The sequence below is a fragment of the Oratosquilla oratoria genome, chromosome 30 (genome assembly GCF_046742065.1).
Source record: "Oratosquilla oratoria isolate Oo_2021 chromosome 30, ASM4674206v1, whole genome shotgun sequence".
Lineage (NCBI taxonomy): Eukaryota > Metazoa > Arthropoda > Malacostraca > Stomatopoda > Squillidae > Oratosquilla > Oratosquilla oratoria.
This window is the reverse complement of record NC_134806.1, coordinates 48,860,010-48,866,009: the sequence shown is the minus strand read 5'-3', so window position 1 is coordinate 48,866,009 and position 6,000 is coordinate 48,860,010. Positions and strand designations below refer to the sequence as shown.

Genomic DNA, 6,000 nt, shown 5'->3' with positions numbered 1-6,000 from the left:
GAATAGACTCTATGATATTGTTCAGCCTTACGTTGGAGTCTATTTCTTCAGCTTCGAGTAGGCTTAGAACAATTGGTAGTATATACGCATGGGAAAGTATTATACACACACACACTGAATGGTCCCCAGTACACAGATGTTAATCTTTTTCAACCATACTAATTTTTCACTTTAAATCCATGCCATCACGATCGAGACTAACAAGGAGTTCGACGGAAGCATATACGGAAACTGATAGGTAGTCAAGCCAAGGACTCGAACCCAGCTGAGACGTAACAAGTGAACAGTGACTTAAACCAACTGCACTATCATAGCGGGAATGGGTTGAGCATAAAATTCGCGTATATGTAATTCGAGCATACAAATATAAGAAACAAACCTTAAATAACCTCACCAGCCAGTCCACCATCACAGTACCTCCTTTTTTCAGACATTCTGCATGGCGTCCATCCAGACCAGGTGCCTTACCTGCTCTCATCATCTTAAGAACTGCCTTCACTTCATCCTTCCTTATTTCTCCTCCATTTTCCTCACTCATCACTCTCATTTTCTTATCATTTTCCTTCCCACTGCAACTACCTTTCCCTCTCTATCCTCCTTCACATTAAGCAACTCCCTAAAATACTCTGCCCATCTTCCTCTTATTGCCTTCTCTTCCATTATCATCTCTTCATCTGCACCTTTTACCTTTTCTTCTCTACTTGATTCACCTCCTCTTCCTCTCTTAATTTCTTTCCAAAACATCTTTTTATTACTTTCAACATTTTCTGTCATACTCTTACCCCATTTCACATCTGCTCTCCTCTTTGCCTCCTTTATCTTATGCTTTACTTCTCTTCTCCTTTCTTTGTACCTCTCATATGATTCCCTCGTCCTATTTTGTAACCAATCTGTGAAAGCTCGCTTCTTCTCCTCTACAACCTTCTTTGCTTCCTCATCCCACCATTCACTACCATTCTTTCTATTTCCTCCAGTCCTTCTTTGTTCCACACATCATCTTTGCACACCTTGTGACTCCCTCCTTGAACCATCCCCATTCCTCCTCCACTCCTAGTTCTACTCTATCCTTCACTCCCTCCCACTCCTCTCTCAGCTTCTTCTTGTACTCCTTCTCCTTTTCTTTCTCATTTAAGCAGCTAAGCACCTCCCAATAATACTATGCAGTATAGCTCTATCACTGAAAATCAAAGTAATTGACTCATCCCGAAAGAAATGCAGATATATAAATTGCTAAGTAAAATATTCAGGGTTCATTATGGAAGACTAAAAATCGGTAAGTTGAGGAACGGTAAAACGTTCAGGGAAGAAGTAGAAGGAAAAAAACTATAAGTAAAGGGATTCTACAACCTGAGGGGGAAGATCAGAGTATTTGATTGGGTGCTGAGAGAATGTGCACAGGAACAAACATAGAAAAATAAATTAAAGGCATCTACTGATCCGCATTTTCCTACGATATTTGAAAAACTAGATATGAAATTTAGCGACTTATGGGTGAACTATATAAAAAGATGTTATTTAAACAGTTTTTATTTAGAACAGAAAGTGCCTCAAACCTCCCAAGTTACCTCAAACCTCAAACCTCTTACAGTGTCATTTATCGTAAGAGAAAAAAATATACTTAGACCTCATTTTGTTAATGTATAGCACGTGTGGGTGTGGATGTGGGTGTGGGTGTGCAATTGGACCCAACAGAATTAAGAGGAAAATGGCTGAATGGATGAGGAAAACCTTAAAACTAAAGAAAACAAGACCAGTAATTCGGAGAGACTGCCCAAAATTGGAGAGCAGTATTAACTAGACTCCCAATGAAGATGAGAATCATAAACAATGATCAACAGTAACGAAGAATAAAGTATCCACTAGGTCTTGACACGCAGAATCTACAAGAGCCACTTCGTTTGTTCTATCTCTTATTCTGTTGTGAGTCAAAGAGATATTTTTCTTCTTCCTGATCCTATGTTTCCCCCGCCACATTAATACCTCGCGTCAGTTTGCCTCTTCTCGAAGAAGTTTTGGCTCGATTCCCCTCGACAACGTCAATAACTTGCCAAACTTCACTTCGAAATATCCAGAAGCTTAAGTTACCTCGAGTACAGCAACAAAGGAAGGGTCTTGTTTAGCCTAGGGGGGAGTAGATTCAAGACTGAGAAGTGGAAAGTAAGAAAGACAAAAGTCTATCAGATATAAAAGAGGTGCAGTTAATTACAGTGCAGTTTCTCGACACTGGTGGTATCTGGTAACAGACGTGGAAAACTGTGTCGCACTGTAATTCATGAATACTCTTGTTTATTTCTCTTCCCAACATCATGAATACTGTGAATATATATATATATATATATATATATATATATATATATATATATATATATATTTTTTTTTTTTTTTTTTTTTTTTTTTTTTTCTTCTTTTCTACATCTGGACCCTTTTTTATATGGATTCATGAAATACAGAGGTTAATCAAGGGCAAAATGTATCTGTGTTGCTTTCCATTCTACAATTACGGTATGAAAATCCATCACAACAACTTGTACACCAAAGGTACAGTTAAGACGAGTGAAGTAACCAGGCGGGAGCCGAAATTAAGGAAAAAGTTGAACCCGGAGCGGAAGAGCTTAATGAGAACAGTATCGCGTTGACAAATTAGCGTTCATTAGATAACTAGCCAACACCCACTAAGGTGGAGGGGAGGAGTTTACACCAGGGTGCGTTCAACTGCGACCAAAGCCACCTTTGACCTGTGTGATCTCAGTCGGCAAATATATACCACTCATCGGAAGACGTTGGATTCGTTATATATGTGTCGTTCACACTGCGTGGTGAAAGTATGAGGCGAAACTGGAGATTTCTTGGTTTAAGACAAGAGTGGTGAGGTCAGGGGAAAAAACTATATCTTTAAAGAAAGGAGGTTAAGAAACACAGTTTCAGATATAGATGCGTCATCACCTGGAATAGATCAGAAGCCGAAATAGCCCAAAGACCCTAAGCGATTCAACTCTGATGGGTAAGAAGTTGTATATGTGTGTGTGTGTGTGTGTGTGTGTGTGTGTGTGTGTGTGTGTGTGTGTGTGTGTGTGTGTGTGTGTGTGTGTGTGTGTGTGTGTGTGTGTGTGTGTGTGTGTGTGTGTGTGTGTGTGTTCGTGCGCGCGCGTTTGTATATGCGTGTGTGTATTTACCTAGAATTTGTCTAGTTGTATTTTACGGGAAGGGGAGCTACGCTCGTGTTGTCCCGCCTTTGTATCTCGCAGTGTCTAATTTGCTCTTAAATTCGTGAACGGTTTTTGCGCACACTATTTTTTCGTCCACTTTGTTCCAAGTGTCCACCACTCCATGTGGAAAACTGTTTTTCTTCAGATCTCTTCTGTAACTATGTTTTTTTAGTTTCTTTCCATATCCTCTTGTGTTTCTCTTGTCCCAGTGTAACAAGTCCTCTCTATCGAGTATTTCTGTGCCTTTCTTGATTCTATAGATGGTCAGTAGGTCGCCTCTCTCTCTCTCTTCTTTGCTCCAGAGTTGGTAACTCCAATTTAACCAGTCTCTTCTCATAGGACAACTTTGAAAGTGCAGGAGCCATTTTTGTGGTTATTCTTTGGATTTTTTTGTTTTCTTTATATTCTTTTTGGTACTGGGTGACCACAATGTCGCCGCATATTCTAGTCTAGGCCTTATCAGTTTTACTAATATTTCTTTAATTATTTCTTCGTCCAAATATATAAATGCCACTATTATTGATCTTAGCAAGTTATAGGATTCTCCGACAATTTTATCTGTTTATCATAGGACAAATCTTTTGAGATAATTACTCCCAAATCACGTACATACGCTCGCATTTTAGCTATAAAACGTCAGATTACCTCTCCAGAAACTCCCACGGGATTCCCTGTTGTGTCGAACCTCACCCGCGGTCAGTTTGGCTAAGCGCAAAAGGACACCTGCGTTCTCCATTGCCAAATGCAAGTCGTCATACGACCTATATCATTATTACTATGTTCACTATTGTTTGTATATAAAAATATGTATGAATACTGAGTGTCCATACTCAGTTCGTGTATTTTAAAATGTAGAGGTAAATTAAGAGTAGATAGTAGAGAATAAAATGTTCATGACATTATAATTTGGGAACAGCCACCATTTGAATATTGTATGACAACCGCCAATGTTTTCCTCGTGTACTGACTTGAGATGTAGATCAGTTTAGTAACGGAGATTAAAGATTAAAGAGAACAAACCACAACTTAGTTTCAAGGCCTCTAAACCTAATGCAGACAACATGTATTAGGCCTCAAATGGTCTCTGAGCTCTCATCCATGAGGATTATTGGTGCTGATCACAAGTCCAGCACGTGGTCCAAGACCGTATGAATCCCACATAGGGAGAAATACAATCCCTCACTCTACTGATGTTCCCTTCTTTGAATAAAATCGTTTGATATCAGTGCACGATGTTGTGCTAAAGTGATTGATTAAGATAGTGTTAAAACGAATAAGATTTGTGTTATATAAAGACACGGTCATATTCAAGTCGTGACAGAATTATGATAATCGTATCTCCGTCATCGGAACGCATTTCGAGAATTGACAGCCACAGTTTTGGTCATGTCACAATAGGGTCGAAGAAGAGACTAGAAATGAGACCTTTAACACCGTATGCAAATGACGGCCTTATGTCTCCTTAGCACAAGGCTCATAACCGACACCGTATGTGGTATCCAACCTTGATCTTTAAATACTCCATTCCTAACGGGAATATAAATGCCATACCAGTAATCGCATTCAGAATCAGATATATATATATATATATATATATATATATATATATATATATATATATATATATATATATATATATATATATATATATTCGTTTTAAGCTACCTCGGTCAACCCCTTGAATATTGATGGGTACGTTTTCTTTCTATTCTTGCTGCCGGCAAACTATCTTATTCATTCCCGTGATAATCCCTCGGTGACAAAGGGGTAACAGCCTACCTTGATTAAGCCGTTCCTGGCTGGTGGCACTTGTCTCTACAGCGGTTGCTGCTAGGCTATCTTCAATGGCACACCTTCGGCAGCGAAGGTGGTTCTACCCTATCCTGACTGATGTTTAGACACAAGGAAATAGCGTCCACGTCATTGAGCGTGTGGGCTCGAGCGTGTGGTTCGCTAACAAGGATATTACTAACGAAGTTGTTTTGTCCTCGGTGCTTCGCGGTTCATCAGTTCTTGGTAACAAGCGGCGTCAGGTATGAAATGTCCGGATGGTGACAGTTACAGTACATCCAGTGTGAAATGTCCGGGACTGAAATCCCTTCGCGATCCGCCTCTAGCCAATGAACGACTTTCGACGTCGCCTATTTATCCCTTCCACTTTCCTTCCCAATCTCTGCCTTAACAGCTACTCCTCTTACTTCCTAAAACAGTGACAGGGAAACTAATCTCTCTCTTTATTTTGTTTTGTTTATAGGTACTGCATAGTCCTGCTACTTATGTCGAGGTCAAGAACATCCCTTATAGTGAAATCCTACATACATACATACATGCATATACCAAGGCTCTTTCCCCCTTACATGGGAGGTAGCCAAAAAGGGAAAGGCATAAAATCATTTCCACCCATTCCATCCCTGAATACACTCCACACCCCTCCACCCTCCCTCTTATCTTAGCACCTCCTGGATGACGGGTCATCCCTGTACCTTGTCCACTGCCCTGGGTCAGAAGCAGTGTCGCAAGACACAGCACATCCACAGCAAGGCCGCTTCATTAAATCGGCGACCCCCCCTCTCCGTCCCCCCATTGCATAAAAGGAGAAGACGGGGAGAAATCCCTTCGGGCTGCGTCAAATTTTGCTCACACATACTACCTCACCCCCCATCCCCCCGCCCATTCCACCTCATGCATCACATACTGTATATATATATTATATATATATATATATATATATATATATATATATTACATACAGTTATAGTTTCAGAATAATCATATGTTTGCTACTATCACCTCA

The 6,000-nt window shown here is 40.1% G+C and overlaps 1 protein-coding gene across 8 annotated transcripts in view; it reads left to right on the top strand.

Annotated features, from left to right (window-relative positions):
- LOC143041178 (high affinity cGMP-specific 3',5'-cyclic phosphodiesterase 9A-like) overlaps positions 1-6,000 on the top strand; it is a 467,704-nt gene that overhangs the window by 437,568 nt on the left and 24,136 nt on the right. The window lies entirely within an intron of this gene.